General features: G+C 49.0%; 1 protein-coding gene across 2 annotated transcripts in view; it reads left to right on the forward strand.

Annotated features, from left to right (window-relative positions):
• The first annotated feature begins 1,634 nt into the window (after positions 1-1,634).
• The window catches only part of BMPR1A (bone morphogenetic protein receptor type 1A), a 137,666-nt gene continuing 121,301 nt past the window's right edge, over positions 1,635-17,999 (forward strand). Inside the window, exon 1 of one of the 2 annotated variants that reach the window (XM_070057996.1) lies at positions 1,635-1,867. The gene's annotated coding sequence lies outside the window, so the exon portion shown is untranslated. The remainder of the gene's footprint in view (positions 1,868-17,999) is intronic. The other variant, XM_051823147.2, reaches the window with a different exon arrangement.

A 17,999-nucleotide genomic window follows, 5' to 3' on the forward strand; every position in this document is an offset into this window, starting at 1 on the left:
AGGTGGGTAGGCTGCACACTGCGATATGCTAAGGATCTGCAGGCTGGGCACTTGGAAGGTCTTATTTATAAGGAGAGCAAAAGGATATGAAGTGCGATTCCCAGAGATCTGAAAGGGACTTCGTGGAGAGGAAAAGACACCATGCCTCAAATTTGCTCTCATGTCAGGAGCATGCAACACAAGCCAGGCAACAACAATTTGTACATTTAGAAACTTGATGTAGCAGAAGTCCCAACTTGGGATTTCTGACTATTTTACGGACTTATTGCTTTGTCTAAAAATTGAATGAGGCCATAAAAACCACGATGACACACCTGCCACGGTTTTCTCCGCCATGAGACACTACTAAGCACACACCCATGACACCTCTAGCCAATCGGTCTGAATCTCCTTGAGCAAAAAGTCCTCCCTTTAAAAATTAAAGCAGGCTGGCACGTAGGACACTTGAGAAAGCAAAGTGACAAATTTTAGCGGACGCCAAGAATCTCATGTATCCTCGTCTTCTTGCTTAGTAAGATCCTAACACATGACTCTCCAACCTGAGACAGCGAAAGAGCCAGGAAAGATTAGGGAAAGGAAAACCGAAATCAAATCACAATTACAGAAGGGGTCTGGGCATTCAAGGGCAAAGAGGGTACAAAGAGGAAAGCAACAAAGGCACACTCTCAACAGGAACACAGCACGCGGGAATACAGGGAACACACCGGCATCCGAACATCTCTATGAGTATGTGTGCAAACATGAGTATCAGGGCCTGGCACACTCTTCCCTCTACCTTTCCTCCTTCTTTTTTACCCAGTTTTAAGAGATTTTAAAACAAGGGATTTTTTTAAAGTGTCTTTTTAAAAGATACCCGACATATTCATGGAAACACTTACCGAGGAGGTTTAAGGTCAAATTTTGCTACAAAGGGACTACCCATTGCCTTTCTCCACACGCAGGAAAGAGGGGGTACATGGGAGGCACGGGCAGTGGACACCATCTGCATTTTCCAAACGCAGGGCACGGCACGCGGGCGGATGCGTGCAGTATTTATAGCCCGCTGGCATAGGCTCTGATGGGCCCCGCCGCTCCTTAGCTTACGCCTCTGGACTTCACCGGAGCCCGGAGCGCCGAGACCCCAGCTGCCAGGCCGCTGTCCCTTGGTTCGGGAGGCGGCCAAGGGCCCCCTAGAGCCACCTGGGCACGCAGCGTGACCGCCTTTCCCTCTACCGTGGGCACGGAGCCTTAGCCTCCAAGTCCGCGGCCCGGCGCTCACACGGACCGGGGGGCCAAGCGCAGCACCGCGCCCACCCGGGGAGGGGGGTGTTCTGCGCCGCGGCGTCGTCTCTAGCGGCCCCGCCACGGCGGCGGCGGCGGGGCTGGAGCGCGGGGAGCGGCCGGCGGCGCGCGCGGAGGAGAGGCCCCCTCCTCACAGCAGCCCGGCGCCCCCTTGCCGGCGGCGGCCGCTCTTCCCCGGCAGCGGGGCGCCGGGCTTCGCGGGACCTTCGGGCACTTCCGCCGCGCGCTCGGCTCCTTTCGTGTCCGGGGCGGGGCCGGCGCCGGGCGCGGGTGCGCGCGCGCGCCGCGCCGTCTCGCCGAGCCGCCCCTCCCCCAGTCCTCGCACCCCCGCCCCTCCCCCGCGAGCGAGTGTCGGCGGCAGCGGCGGCGGCGGCGGCGGCGCGGCTGCCGAGATTGGAATCCGCCCGCCGGGCTCGGCGAAGGAGGCGGGAGGAGGGAGGGCGGCCTGGAAGGCTCGGATCACACGGCCGCGCGAGGGGGCGACCGGGCCGGGGCCGCTGCACGCCGAGGGCGAGGCCGAGCCGGGCCCCCGCCGCGCCCACCCGCTCCGCGCCGAGGGCCGGAGGATGAGTTCCCCGGGGTCCGGGTGAGTTGGCTCGCGGGGAAGTGCGTGCGCGCGCCGGGGGAGGCCGCTGGCTGCGGGGAGGCCGGCGCGGGGTTCGCGCGTCGTCTCTGAGGGAGCCGGGCGCGCAGAGGCCCCGGGCGAGGGGGCGGCCGGGCCCGGCTCCCTCACGGGGTGGGGGGCCCAGCCTCGGTCGGGGAGGCCGTGGTGGTGCGCCCTGGGCCCGGGCCCGCCCGCCGGAGACCCCCCGGCGCCGCCTCCCGCCGCCCGGCCCCTCTTTTGTTCCCCCTTTCACCCCCAAGTCGCAGGCCGATCGGGGAGGCGGTGCGGGCGCAGGCGGCTCGGGCGACGCTCGTGGGATCCTTAAATGGCAAAGGCGCTCTCACCTCGCCGGCCCGGGGGCCGCGCGGTGGGCAGGGGTTGGCGCGCCGGTGCGGGCTTCGGGCCGGCCTGTGCGTGTGCGGTTCACCTGCCGCTGCGCGGCCTGCGCGGCCCGGGCCCCCGGCGCCGTCCTGGCGGGGAACTTTCTGCCCGGTGGCGGGCAGCCCTGTTCTCTTGCTCCTGACTCCCAGTGGGAAAGTCTGGCAAGAAAAAAGAAACAAAAAACAAGAAACGAGCGTGCGCCAGGGCTGTGTGTGTGTGTGTGTGTGTGAGGGTCCGGCGACCTGCGGCCGCGGAGTGCGCTCGGGGTCGGTCGCGGTGAGGTGGGCTTTCTGTTTTCCGCGGTGAGCACTCTGTGCCCAGGACTCAGCACGCACTTGGCACCTGTGCTACGTCATGCAGTCCTCACGATCACCCTGGCTGTCGTAGTCCCCCTTGGAGCACTCGGCCTGAAGTCAGCCGGGACCTGAACCCGGGAACCCGGGCTGTCTGGCGGAGCTTTAACGTAAAACGACAACAACAACAAAAACACACACAACTCAACGCCAACTTTCCGCGGACGCTGTTTTAGGTGTAGGAGCGTGGTTGGAACGGTCGCTGTCGCGTTGGCTGGCGGTGGACGCTGCTCCCTGATTGTGTGCACTTTGGGAGGAGTTAAACTTCGAGTTAGCAGAGTGGGACTTCACGTCTATCGTTGTTGAAAGAGTGTGGACCGGGAGCATTTAGATTTTTTGCGAAGTGTGGAGCTTAAAAAAAAAAAAAACGGATGGTTCTGTGACCCAGGAGTAGGTGGAGTGTAGGGAAGACAGATTGACAGGTAGAACGATTTTCAGTAGGTCCGGGGCTCGCTCTCCACGGAGCCCATTTCTAACCGCCTCTGCTCCTCCACCTCTCTCCACCTTTGACAGAAAAGATGGAGGCGTCGGGGAGGGATTCCTGCCTCAACTGCTGTTTCCTCCCATCTCCGAGGAGGGGTCTTTTCTGTCCCTAACTAGATAACGTCTTGTTTTCTCTTTATGTAATTTTCTGACTTAATGGAGCGTGCGTTATCCCATATCTGAAAAGCACAAACGGATTCATTCAGTTTCCAGAAAACTTTTCTGAAACCCGCTACCCCCTCAAGCTGTGCTTCTGCAACCTTTCCATTTCACAGCACGCTAAGGTTTTTAAAAAGTTTTGTCCTTAAGAACGTAATGCATGGTCATTAGGGAGCAACACGTTCTGTCGCGGATAATCCCTTCTCTAGGGGGGGTGGGGAACTGGCTTGCTTGCTGGGCGACCAGCCCTTTGGTTAACCCCTTGTGATCTGGATGTCTCCTCCCCCCGACCACGGAGTAGCTGTGACCTCATCAGCACCTTTCAGCGTCTTTCTCGGCCCTCTCCTTGGCGGCTGTCACATTGAGCGTGGATGTGGACGTGCGTTCTTGACACGTGTGTCCTCGGCTGTGCAGGGCAAAAGGGAGGGTGCCTGCCCCTCGCAGCAGCTTCAAGTGTGGTGTTGGGGAAGGTGAATTCCACAGCTGAATACAATTGTGAAGATAATTGAAGTTCAGAGCATCCTAAGAGCCTCACGGGGCGCCTGGGCTGTTATGGTGGTACTGGAGAGTCCTAGAGGTTGCCTCTGAGATGTTCCTTGGGAACCCCGCTGAGTTGTGATGTGTGAGAGAATGAAGTGGATGGCAGGGGGCTTCAGGATGACTGACTGACCACCGACCCTGTTCTTTTCTGCCTTCCTCTTGGCGGGTTTGTCGCCCAAGTCTCACTTTTCTGAAGTCTCTGGTCTCTTGTTGTTGTTCGGATCTCCCTGAGTGATTCTGGGATCTCTGTTGTTTGTTTCTCTTCTGCCCTTGACTCCTCTCCTCACCTGCTGTGTGCACTCCTGCACCTGGCTGTTCTGGTTCAAACGGAGCTGCTCTTCCTAACCAAACCTGCTTCTCTGGTGTTCCTTATTTCAGTGGCTGTCACACCAGAGCTTTCCCCATTTCATCACATCCTGTCTGTAGCCAACATCTGTTCCGTCTGCTTCCGGGATACAGCTCTTCTGCTTGCTGTGTGATTCTTAATTCACCTTGGTATCAAGGTTATAGTAGACCCATAAAATGAGGTGAGCAGCTTTCTTCCTTCTCCTCGCAGGAGCAGTTTAGACTGGAATTCTCTGTCCCTTGAAAGTTTCGTGGACCTCGCCGGTGGCACCACTCAGGCTGACGTTTTTCTGGAGAGAACCTTGAATGAATACCATTTCAGATCATTTAGTAGCATTTGGTTTGTGTAGGTTTTCTATTTTTTGTGTGAATTTTATTTTTTTATATTTTCCATAAGTTCATTGAGCTTGCAAATCTAATGTTAATTGGTTTTCACGGTTTTTTTTATATTTCTACTATATTTGACTGTTGGTTTTTTTTTTTTTTTTTTGCGCTAAGTCTGAGCTGAGTCGGACTCTAATCCTACCAGTGCTAATGTTATGATATTCTGCTGTCACTTTCCCTTTTGTGTAGTGTTGTATTTCTGCATAAATTAATCTTGAAGTCTAGTTCTTACCACTGTCCGTTCGGAAGTGTGTTCTATAGCATTTATCTTTTTCCTTTTTTTTAAGACCTTCCCATCCTAACATTAAAAATATATATATTTATTTTATTTGAAAGGCAGAAAGGGAGGGAGAGTGGGAGAGGGAGAGAGAAAGAAAAAAAGAGAGAGAGAGCGCTTCTCTTCTATTTGCTAGTTTGCTTCCAAAATTCCTGCAACATCCAAAGCTGGGCCACGTCAAAACCGGGGGCTAGGAACTGCATTTGAGTGTCCCACATAGGAGACAGGAACTGGAGTACTTGAGTTACCACCTTCTGCCTCCCAGTGTGTGCATTAGCAGGGAGCTGGAATTGAAAGCAGAGCCGAAACTTGAACCCAGGTACTCCCATATGGGTCTTAACCACTGCACCAAACACCCCCTAGAATGCCTTTTTATTACAAACAAGTTACTTATTCAGTGGAGTTCATTCCATATTGACCAGGCTGCTCCACTTCTAACATTGTTAGGATCCCAGGTGAGTGGTACTGAGTTATGGCAGTTGTAAGATGCATGCTAGTTTTAAAGACAACTTATAAAGAAGAAATGCCTCTAGTCGTAATGAACCATTGGTTGTGAGGTGCACTCCAATCTCAGAGATGCTAAAACACGGTGCCTGCATATATTATTGGTCATTGTAGTTCCCCTAATCACAACTCCTTTTTCTTCAGTGTAGATTTTGAGAAGAAAGAATTTAAACTGAAATTAGAAAGACTTACATTTCTGCTGTTACCATGAAAAGTTAGTTCGTAAAAGAAGAGGATTGTTAACAAGTGAAAAGTTTCAGGCAGTAGAGAGAACAGCTTTTTTGGATGGGACCTCACAAATAGGCCAGTCTGGTTTGGAGGACTTTGACTCTCAGCTTTTCATATTTTCCCCCTAATTTCTTTTGCCTGTTATCTAAGCTGTCAAGTTCTCTAAAGAGCTGGCATTTTCACAGAAGGCACAGCCTTTGTGAGGGAAACTGATTGGGAGCTGTGATGGCCATTGTTCATCTTAGAGACAGAGTCTGGTACTTACAATGAGGATGCACAGTCAGCGCTGCACAGAGGGGTAGTTCCAGGACCGCGTGTGGACCCCAAGGCTGCACGTGTTCACGTCCCTATCAGATGCTGTGTATCTGCTTTTACAACCAATTTTTTTTTTTTAAAGGTTTATTTTATTTATTTGAAAGACAGAGTTACAGAGAGAGGTAGAGCCAGAGAGAAAGAGAGGTTTTCCTTCTGCTGGTTCACTCCCCGAATGACCACAATGGCCAGAACTGAGCTGATCTGAAGCCAGGAGCCAGGAGCTTCTTCCAGGTCTCCCACGTAGGTGCAAGGTCCCAAGGAGTTGGGCCATCTTCCACTGTTCTCCTAGACCATAGCAGAGAGCTGGATTGGAAGAGGAGCAGCCGGGACTTGAATTAGCGCCCATATGGGATGCTGGCACTGCAGGTGGCGGCTTTAACCTGCTGCACCACAGCACCAGCCCCACAACCGATGTTTTAAAGAGTGGATGTTTTAAAAAATGAAAACAAAATGAAGTGCCTGGAGACCCCCAGTTGTGTGTTTTGAAGAGATCACTAACTAGGGGCCAAGGAGGTCAGGTGATCAGTGGAATCTCTTGCAGGGGTGCTCAGTGGGTCCCTGAACTAAGCTCATACGGACAGTTAAATGTAGAACTAGTCAGTGGTAGCTAAGGATGCTGTTTTGAGGACCTTTTATTTTCTCTGGTGTGGTGGCATTTGTTGTTTTCACCACCCCCATTCTTTTAAGATTTATTGTATTTATTTGAAAGGCAGAGTTAGAGAGAATGAATGGGATCTTGATCTTCCATCCCCTAGTTTAGTCCCCAAATGGCCACAACGGCTAGGGCTGGGCCAAACTGAAGCCAGGAGCCAGGGGCTTCATCTGGGTCTCCCACATGGGTGACAGCGGCCCAAATACTTGGCCATCTTCTACTGCTTTCCTAGGTGCATTAGCAGGGAGCTGGATCAGAAGTGGAGCAGCTGGGACTCGAACTGGTGCCCATATGGGATGCTGTTGTTGCAGGTGGCGGCTTTACCTGCTACACCACAGTGCCGACTCCTGTTGTTACCATTTATACTTTGATGCTTCTCTTGTACCTTGTTTTCTCCCTTCCTTCTTTCCTTCCTTTCTTTTCTGTAATTTATTTTTTGAAGAATGCAAATTTCATAAGTACAACTTTAGGAATATAGTGATTCTTCCCACCATACTTGCCCTCCCATCCACACTCCCACTCCTCCTCCTCCCTCTCCCCTTGCCAGTCCCATTCTCCAGGAAGATTCATTTTCAGTTAACTTTGTACACAGAAGACCAACTCTATACTAAGTAAAGATTTCAACAATTTGCACACACACACACACACACAAACTGTTTGAGAACTAGTTTTACAGTTATCTCTCATAATACAACTCGTTGAGGACAGAGGCCCTGCATGGGGAGTTAATGCACAGTGACTCCTGTTGTTAATTTAACAATTAACACTCTTACATCCTTCCTTCTTTCCTTCCTTCCTTCCTTTTTTTTTTTTTTTTAAAGATTTATTTATTTATTTGAAAGAGTTACAGAGAGGCAGAAAAGAGAGCGAGCGAGAGGTCTTCCATCTGCTGGTTCCCTCCCCAAATGGCTGCAATGGCTGGAGCTGGGTGGATCCAAAGCCAGGAGCCAGGAGCTTCTTCTGGGTCTCCCACATGGGTGCAGGGGCCCAGGACTTGGGCCATCTTCCACTGCTTTCTCAGGCCATAGCAGAGAGCTGGATTGGAAATGGAACAACTGGATCTGGAACTGGTGCCCGTATGGGATGCCAGTAGTGCAGGCGGCGGCTTTACCCACTTTCAGATGTGTTACACGGCTGATTTCTCTCAGTGGCGCTTGGCTCTTGCTGTGTGTCTTGGCTGTTGATTTATGCAGGGGAGGATGGGGACTGCCAGGTGTCAGGCTGAAGTGATCACACTTGCAGTTTAGGAAGGCTAGTTAGGTAGGAGTTGGAGAATCAGTTCAAAGGAAGACTGAGGACTTGAAACTTGTAGGGAAGCTTTTTTGCCCTGGCCAGATTAGGGTGGTGGCGAGTAATTATGGCCTGGAATAGATAGGACTGGGTGACTCGCTGTGGATTGGGGAGGGAGTGGGGTTGGCAAGAACATGTCCCAGGTCTCTAGCTGGGAAAGCAGGGTGCAGGGGTGGTGGCTGACTGAGATAAGACAGTGTGGAGGAAGTGCTGGTTTGTTGAGGAGAGCAGCAATTGCATGAGGTTTGAGGGGTCTCCCAAACAGCTAGGGGAGAGTTCCTCTTGCTGTGTTATGGGGCTGGAGTTTGCCAGAGGTCTGGGCGGGAGGTAGGCTTTGGCAGTGATTACCTACCAGATAGGCTCCTTGTTTTCACAGTGGGAACCTGACGGCTCTCTCAAGTGGCTTCAGCGTGCAAGCCCAACTCCCATTAGCCTCCAGGGGGAATTTCCTCCTTTGAAGAGCCCAGCAATAGGCATGGTTGGGTCTGAGTGCTCTCTACTCTCCTGCCTCCATATTCAGGCCTGTGCACTCCTCTGGCAGAGGAAGACTGTGGGCAGCTACAGGTTTACATTGGCTCCAGGAGGGGGAGAGGAACCTGTTGTTCTTAAATGTATGTATATATTTAAAGATTTATGTATTTGAAAGGCAGAGTTACAGAGAGAAGGAGAGAGAGAGAGAGATCTTTTATGTGCTGGTTCATTCCCCAAATGGCTGAAGTGGCCAGGGCTGGGCCTGGCTGAAGCCAGCAACCTGGAACTCCATCCGGAATCCGACACAGATAGCAGGGACTATCTTCTGCTGCTTTCCCAGGCACATTAGCAGGGAGCTGGGTTGAAACAGAGCACTGGGACTTGACAGTAGCACTCATATGGGGTGCTGGTGTCAGAGGTGGCAGCTTAACCCACTGTGCCACAGCCGGCCCCAGGTGCATAGATTCTGTCTCCTGGAGAGATCCTTATGGGTCTCCATGAGTAAGGAAACCTTGTGGACCAGGCCTGGCTGAGAAGCCCACCAGAGCTGCCTGGGAGCCCATGACTGATAGTCTTTCAGGAGCCATGAGGGGATGAGCAAAGAAAAGATGGCTCTGGGCCAGTTAGATGACACAGTCTTCTGGTTCTTCACCCTTTAAAGACCATTGTCATAGAATCCGAAGAAAATTATGAGGGGTCTTCAGAAAGGTTGTGGAAAATGTGTATTATGGAAAAGCTCTGCATAGATGTAAAGTTTTTTTTTTTTTGCACCAAAATAAGCTTATCTTTTAATTTCATTTTCCCATGAACTTTTTGAAATACCCTTGCACACAAGTAAAACAATTCTGCATACGGTAGCACTGGGGGTGTGTGGCAGAGAGCTTGGAGCAGAGCCCCGAGCAGCACCAGTTTGAGACCTGGATGGAGAAGACAGACGTTAAATAACTCCCTAGTTATGTTAAGACCCACGCCAGGAGAGCCAGGCCGCTTCCCACAGTGTGTGGTGAAGGAACCTGGCCTGCTCCGGAGAGGCTGGAATGCAGAGTGAGACCTTAGGCAAGAAAGCAGAGGGAGCCTGTCTGGGAGCACGCAGCACACTTTAAAGCAGACCAAGTTTTTTTTCTTTTTAATTATACAACATCTATTGGGTAATTTGAGAAATGTGAAAAATTATAAAGAAACAGCAGGATGATGAAGGTTTTGGCTTCTTTTTGTAAGTAATGCTGGTAAAAAGTGAAAGGAACATCGTGAGCTTTAAGATAATTTTCTGCTTAAAAAAAAAAAAAAAACAAAAAAACTCCATGACTCTAATGTGGAGCAGTTATTCGTAGAAATTGCAGGTCATACGATGCTTTGGACCCAATGGCATCCCTGGTTCTGACTCTGGGCTGCGGAGTCTCTTGTCAGCCTTGGCAGTCAGTGACGAGGGCAATGGCTTAGAACCAGTGGTGGTGTTTCCATGCCTTGCTTTCTTACCTCCTTCTTTGATCACTGATTGTTTCAGATAAAGTATTAGAAGTGTTATGAGTATAAACTCTCGGTTTTAAAGTTAAGAAATTTGTAGGAGACGTGCATAGTTGTGATTAACTGTTTTATGTTAATTAAAATTTGTAGTTAGTTTTTTAATTTTTAGTATTCATTTTATTAGAAAGGCAGGGAGACAAGAGATCTTTTTTTTTTTTTTTTTTTTTTTTGACAGGCAGAGTGGACAGTGAGAGAGAGACAGAGAGAGAAAGGTCTTCCTTTGCCGTTGGTTCACCCTCCAATGGCCGCCGCTGCAGCCGGCGCACCGCGCTGATCCGATGGCAGGAGCCAGAAGCCAGGTGCTTTTCCTGGTCTCCCATGGGGTGCAGGGCCCAAGCACCTGGGCCATCCTCCACTGCACTCCCTGGCCATAGCAGAGAGCTGGCCTGGAAGAGGGGCAACCGGGACAGAATCCGGCGCCCCGACCGGGACTAGAACCCGGTGTGCCGGCGCCGCAAGGTGGAGGATTAGCCTATTGAGCCACGGCGCCGGCCTGACAAGAGATCTTTCCATCTGTTAATTCACTCTCCAGACGCCCACAACCTCCCCGGGCTGGGCCAGGCTGGAGCCAGGACCTTGGAGCTCAGTCTGGGTCTCCCGGGTCAGGGGCAGCAACCCAGGTACCTCAGCCATGTAAGCTGCCTTCCAGTGTGCACATCAGCGCGAAGTTGGATCAGAAGCAGAGCAGCTGGGATTCAGACTGGGCTCTGATACACCACCGTGCTGGGATGTGGACGCCCCAGGAGGCAGCTCAGGCCGCAGTGCCACACACACCCACCCTGCTAATTTTCTTATTAGCAATTAAAATTCTTTGTGATGTACTTACTGCAGGGGTATAAGGTCTTGAGTGGTTAAAATTTGTACTTGATTGAGAATGTTTTGGATTCCTGGCTAAAATAAGCTCCTGACAGGAGATGTTAAAGGCTGTTAAATTTTGAAAAAAAAATTTTTTTTAACATGTCTGTATTTTTCAAAAGCACAATTTTAAAATGTCATGAAATAAAAACATCTCAAGAGTAACTCTCCGGGAGAATCTTAAATATGCGCCAGATCAACAAAGTGCAGTCACTTGATGACAGACTATTTTTTTGTATCTCCATTTCAGTAATCTGCCATATAATAAAAGTATTGGAAACATAGTCTATGTTGGATTTGTATGTGTATCTTAGTAAGGAAAAACAGTTACTGTGCCTCAAATAGTGCTTTAGTCATCATTCCTACTCGTTAAATATTTTTCTCTGGTTTCCTATTGCTTACAGTATGAAATCCAAGTTCTCTCAGATTGACCTGCTCTGGCCCAGTCGGCCTTTTCTGCCTCACTCACTTGCTCCTATTTTAAAGTCATTTAAATACTTACCTCTGGGTTTGAGTTCCGAATCCTTAGACCCGTAATGCTGCAGGCAGCCACTACCTCCTGTGGCTGAAGAGGACTTGAAATGTTGCTGGTCCGAATTCAGCTGGGCTGTAAAGTGTGCATTACATGCCAGATTTTGAAGACAGAAATTTTGAAAGAAATGAAATGTCTCATTGTGTTCTTAAAATATTGGTTACATATTGAAGTGATATTGCTTGGGATATATTGGATTACAGAAATACATCAATTTCACTTGGTTTTTTTTTTTTAATTTTAATTTTTTTTTTGACAGGCAGAGTGGACAGTGAGAGAGAGAGAGAGAGAGAGAGACAGAGAGAAAGGTCTTCCTTTTGCCGTTGGTTCACCCTCCAATGGCCGCCGCGGCCGGCGCGCTGCGGCCAGCGCACCGCGCTGATCCGATGGCAGGAGCCAGGAGCCAGGTGCTTCTCCTGGTCTCCCATGGGGTGCAGGGCCCAAGTACTTAGGCCATCCTCCACTGCACTCCCTGGCCACAGCAGAGGGCTGGCCTGGAAGAGGGGCAACCGGGACAGAATCCGGCACCCCGACCGGGACTAGAACCCGGTGTGCCGGCTCCGCTAGGCGGAGGATTAGCCTAGTGAGCCGCGGCGCCGGCCAATTTCACTTGGTTTTTAAAAAAACGTTTTTAGTGTAGCAGCTAGAAACTCAAAACTAAAGGTTCTGTTGGGCAGTGCTGCAGCCGGCTCTCCTGTCCTGGTTCTCTGCCCGTCAGGATGCTCTGGATGCTGATGGAAGCCCTGTCCCCTCTGGGCCTCCTCCTGCAGCGGCCTGGGCCTGAGCTTTAGCCCCTTCCTCGGCACCATTGTTTGAAGGTAGCATTTTGGAATTTCTTGTACCATCTACTGACACAGACTTCTTCACTAATCAAGCCTTCTTGGGGTTTTAATGCTAATATGCTTGGTGAAACCCCAGTGTAATTTGCTTAACTGTATGCTGCAGGAGTTGCACATATTTATGGTCAGAACTTCAAACCATACAAACATGAGGTGGACAGCAAAGGGTCCTCTGTAACCTCCTCCCTCCCCAGCGCTGCCAACCAGATACGTTGCCTTTTTCTTTCCTAGTGCCTTTGTGTGTTTCTCTGTTCTCTGCCCACTCTCCAAAAATGGGGTCGTCCTGTGCATCCTTTTCTGTAACTTCTCTGTTTTTACTGAATAGATGTGGACTCTTCCGTCCATTCACTTTGATTTCCTTTTGTTTTTAGAAGCACACAGCATTCCGTTTCACGTGCACACTTTGATTTATTTACTAGCTCCCTCCTGATGAGTAATTAGCTTGTGTCTAGTTTTTCCTTTAGTGTTACAAACAGTACTGTGGCATTTGTATTTGTCCTGTGAGACTGTTTGTGTGTTGCAGGTTGAATTCTTAGAAATGCATTTGAGAAGCCGTGCAGAATTGGTAGAAGGAGACAGACAGGGTTCCCAGCTCCATCTTCCTAACAGTCGGTATTCCTTCAACATGCTGGCTGAAACAACTGCATTCAAGTTAGGAAATTCCTTTGCTGTTGTTAGAGTATTAACACAGTGAAAAATTGGGGCTGTCGTTGTGGTATAGTGGGTAAAGCTGCTGCCTGCAATGCTGGAATCTGCTGTGGGCACCAGTTTCTGTCCTGACTGCTTCACTTGCAATGTAGCTCCCTGCTAAAGGCATGGGAAAGCAGCAGAAGATGGCCCAAGTTCTTGGGTCCCTGCAACCCACATGTAGACATGGAAGAAGCTGCTGGCTTGAGCCTGGGCCAGTGCCAACCATGGTGGCCATCTGGGGAGTGATCCAGTAGATGGAAGATATCTCTTTCTCCCTCTCTCCCTCTATCTCTGTGACTGACTTTCACATAAATAATCTGCACAAGTCAGATTCAATGGAATTTTCCAAAAATCCGTTCTTGAAAACTAAGATTTCTTAAAGTTGAATATACTGTTAGATTTAACTTTATACCCAATATATTCCTATAGTAATATTGCTATTCATTAATGGAGTGGCGTAATAATTTTATTTATTCATTTGAAAGGCAGAGTTACAGAGAGGCAGAGGCAGAGAGAGAAAGAAGTCTTCCATCCACTGGTTCACTCCCTGAATGGCCACAATGGTTGAAGCTGGGCTGATCTGAAGCTAGGAGCCAGGAGCTTCTTCTGGGTCTCTCATGTGGGTGCAGGGGCACAAGGACTTGGGCCATCTTCCACTGCTTTCCCAGGCCATAGCAGAGAGCAGGATGGGAAGTGGAGTAACTGGGTATGGAACTGGCGACCATACGGGATGCTGGCACCACAGGCGATGGCTTTACCCGCTACGCCGTGGTGCTGGCCCTAATGACATAATAATTTTAATAGTGTTGACTAAGACTTTGTTCTTTCTAAAATTATTCACTGTCCTGTTCTTTTTTATCATCTTACCCATTTGCATGGTGGAGTCAATGGTTTGTAACTTGTGGTCCTATCATTGAGGAGAAACAGAGAAAGTGTGAAGTTAAATACTTATACAAAGGAAGCACTAATGTATTGTAAAGAAAACCCCGAGGGCCATGTGGCATGGCAGGTCAGACCCCTGCTTAGGATGCTGGTATCCCATAATGGAGTGCTGGTTTGAGTCCCAGCTGCTCTCCTTCTAACCAGCACCCTGCCAATGTACCTGGAAACAAGTGGTAGATGGCCCAGGTACTTGGGCCCTGCCACCCATGTGGGAGACCTTCGTGGAGGTCCTGGCTTTGGCCTGTCCCAGTCCCTGCCGTTGTGGCTGTTTGGGGATTGAACCAGCAGGTGAAAGATCTCTTTTCTGTCTCTCCTTGTCTGATGCTCTGCCTTTCAATTAAGTACATTTTTTAAAAGGGTAAAGAAATCCTTGTAAGATTACAGTGACTTTCCTTTTATCTGGGTACCAAATAGCTAAAAAGACTAATTAAATATTGGCTTGTATGTTTAGTGATCTATCTGTACATTTATTGTATTCTTTGACTTACTACATTCTGCGTCCTATGTGTGTGACCTTGAGGCAACATAGTTAATTTCTGTAAGCCTTATTTCTTCATATGCAAAATGTGGATGGCAGGGTCCTCCCCCACAGGTTACTGTGAGGACTCTGGAATAATCAGTTCAATTATGTTGGTAATACTGTGCTTGCCACATACACCTTGAAAAATGTTATTGGGCCGGCGCTGTGGCTCAATAGGCTAATCCTCCACCTAGCCGCGCCGGCACACTGGGTTCTAGTCCCGGTCGGGGTGCCGGATTCTTTCCCGGTTGCCCCTCTTCCAGGCCAGCTCTCTGCTGTGGCCCGGGAAGGCAGTGGAGGATGGCCCAAGTGCTTGGGCCCTGCACCCCATGGGAGACCAGGAGAAGCACCTGGCTCCTGCTATCGGATCAGCGCGGTGCGCCGGCCGCAGCGCACCAGCTGTGGCGGCCATTGGAGGGTGAACCAATGGCAAAAGGAAGACCTTTCTCTCTGTCTCTCTCTCTGTCCACTCTGCCTGTCAAAAAAACAAAACAAAACAAAACAAAACAAGCAAAAACAAAACAAAACAAAACAAAACAAGAAACAGTGTTATTGAAGATAATATTTGTGTGAGAGAAATAACTTAGAGGGTTCTTATCTTAAAAGGCAAACTTGAGGGGCCGCTGTTGTGGCGCTGATGTGCTAAGCTGCCATCTACGACACTGGCATCCCGTATTGGAATGCTGGTTTGAGTCTTAGCTGCTCCGCTTCTGATCCAGCTCCTTGCTGTTGCGCCTGGGAAGGCCCTGCCACCCATGTGGGAGATATCTCCCTTAAGCTGCTTCACTAACCAAATGCCCACAACAACCAGGGCTGGGCCATGCTGAAGCTAGGAGCCCAGAACTCAGTGCAGGTCTCCCAAGTGGATGGCAGGGATCCAAGTACTTAAGCTGTCATCTGCTATCTCTCAGGGTATGCATTAGTAGGAAATAGAAATCAAAAATTGTGTTGGGACTTGAACCCAGGGAAGTACTACAGGTCCCAAACTATGACTTAACTGTTGTATCAAATGCCTGCCCCTGTAATCTTAAAAAGCAAATTTGAGGGGCTGCAAATGTGGGGTCACTGTAAATTAAATCTAACTGATAGTCACTTTTAAATTGGCAAAGAACTTAAGTATATCATCCCTGCTGGTATACTGATGAGAAATTGTGTTGCTTTCCCTCTCTTGTGCTTGAAGCATCAGAGGCTAATGAAAGTTGCCTCCCTAAGGTCAAACAAGTAAGTGTAAAAGCAAATACAATCAGACTGTGCTTGTTATCCCACGTGGGTGCTGGGAACTCAGCAGGTAAAGCAAGGGCTCCACTTCCTGAAGAAAGCCTCAGTACTTAGTGGGCACCGTCCTCTCCTGCAGTTAGAATGGGGCAGAATGCGGTTAGAAGTTGGGGGCAGGGAACTGTACAGCAGTCCTGCGATAGCCAGTTGGCTTGGACCGAGGGTTCTGTGTCTTCTTCCTTCTCCCTGCCCTAGAAGCTTGGCGAGATCCAGACCTGGACGTTGCAGATATCAGTGAAGTGGAGTGGGCTATCTCTTCACCTTGGTGGTGGTTGACATGCAGCTGTCTGGTTTCTCTGTGCCTGTTTGAGCAAGCAGTTAGTCTCAGCATGGACAGAGGGGGTGGCAGTGGAATAGCCTGTATTTGTTTCGAGTTTGTTAGTTCCCATGGGTGACACAGAGCAGAACTGGGCTTTGGACGTCTTGTAAGGGCTGGCACCACTGGGCAGGCAGAAGTACTTAGGCGAGGTTGAGCGGGAGCAGATCTTTAGGAGAGGCAGGCCGTGGGTGAGCCGCTCGTCCCCTTGGTCATCCAAGAGCCCGGCTTATCCCCAGAAGAAAAGCCATCATTTCGCTGGCTGTGGTACTGACAGTGCAGTCGCTGTCTCAGGTAACACAGAAGTACTGAGACGCCGAGACAACCAGTTCTGGTCTCCCTCCCCTCCCTTGCGAGACCAGTGACTGCCCTTCCTCCAGGTTCGCTGTCTTGGACCATGGAACATACTTCAGTTTGGAGAGGAAAACAGTGATTGTAAGACTGAAGGTTAAAGTTTTAAGTTGTAGTAAATTGAACTGGATTCAATTAAACTGGAAGCTGTTTACTGGAAAGCTATAGAAACTTAAAGATGCCCTTCAGAGGTAGGAAGGGAGGTTTGGCCAACTGTAGTTGGGGAGAAGGATTAGAAAAAAATAAAACTGTTTCTCATGTTTGTAGGAATTTGGGATTTCTTTCTGATGTAATGTGTCACCTTAAATTATGCTAAAGCCCTGTGGACACCCAGGTCCCATTTTCTTTTCTCCATATGAAGCTACCATGTTATTACACTATGACCATTGTATATTGTCATACATACAGTATTGTAGTATGACCACTTAATCTTTCCCATGGTTCGTTTTAAAAGTATATTCTAATTCTGGTCAATGTAATTCTGGCATTAAATTGTTCTTAATTAAATCTGCTTTGAATTTATAAGTATATTATATGATAATCATTTTCATTAGAACATTATTATTCCGTGGCTTTTATGGAGTTGAAGTTTATCAAACTTTAGGAACCTTGAAACAAAAAAGGCACTAGTTTAATAGTATATTTTTACTCAGTGTAGGAGATTTTGACTTTTATGAGGTTTTAAATTAATCTTCAGCCATTATTCACATGTAAAAGTTCAGTGAGGGCCGGACATCTAGCCTATTGGTTAAGACACCAGTTAAGACGTCCACCTCCCGTACCACGGTTTGTGGGTTTGATTCCTGACTCCTTAGTTCAGCTTCCTACTACTGTTGACCCTGGGAGTCAGTGCTGATGGCTCAGATGATTGGGTTCCTGGGAGCCATGTGGAAGAGCTGCGTTGAGTTCCTGGCTTTTGGATTTGATTTAGTGTAGCTCTGGCATTGTAGGCATTGGGGAGTGAACCATTGGATGGAAACTTTCCTTTCTTTCTCTGTGTCTCTGCCTCTGCCTCAAAAACAAAAGCAGGGGCCAACTTTGTGGTGCAGCAGGTTAAGCCCCTGCCTGTTAGGCAGACATTACACATGAGTGCCAGTTCCAGTCCTAGCTGCTGTACTTCCTGTGCAGTGCCCTGCTAATGCACCTGGGAAAGCAGCAGAAGATGGCCCAAGTGTCTGGGCCCCTGCATCCATGTGGGAGACCCAGAAGAAGCTCCTGGTTCCTGGCTTCAGTAAGGCCCAGACCTAGCCATTGCAGTCTTTTGGAGATCAAACAGTGGATATAAGACCTCTCTAACTCTGCCTTTCAAATAAATAGATCTTAAAAAAAAAAAAAATAGGGGCTGGCATTGTGATGCAGCAAGTTAAGTTGTTTTTGTGACACCACCATCCCATATTAGAGTGTCAGTTGTAGTCATGGCTGCTCTGCTTCCCATCTAGTCCTTGCTAATGCTCCTGAGAAGGCTGAGCAGATGATGGTCCAAGTACTTGAACCTCTGCTACCCATGTGGGAGACACGGATGGAGTTCTTGGCTCCTGGCTTCCCAGCCCTGGCTGTTCTAGACATTTGGAAGAGTGAACCAACTAATGAAAAATCGCTGCTTGCTCTGTCTCTCCCTTTCTCTCATTCTGCCTTTCAAAGAAAGAAATCTTACAAACAAACAAACACTGAAAAGTTTAAAAGAAAAGATAATTGGTTTTTTGCTTAAGAAGTGTAGATTCATAAAATACAAGATCGAGATGGATTAAATAACATTTATCATGTTACCTTTTGTGTACCGAGCCCTATTTTGGATCTTACATATGAATCCATTTAACCTTTACAAATATTTATGATATAAGTACTGGTAAAAGTTCCTTTCTACACGTGAGGGAACCGTGACCTAACC

The sequence above is a fragment of the Oryctolagus cuniculus genome, chromosome 15, assembly GCF_964237555.1.
Source record: "Oryctolagus cuniculus chromosome 15, mOryCun1.1, whole genome shotgun sequence".
NCBI classification, from domain to species: domain Eukaryota; kingdom Metazoa; phylum Chordata; class Mammalia; order Lagomorpha; family Leporidae; genus Oryctolagus; species Oryctolagus cuniculus.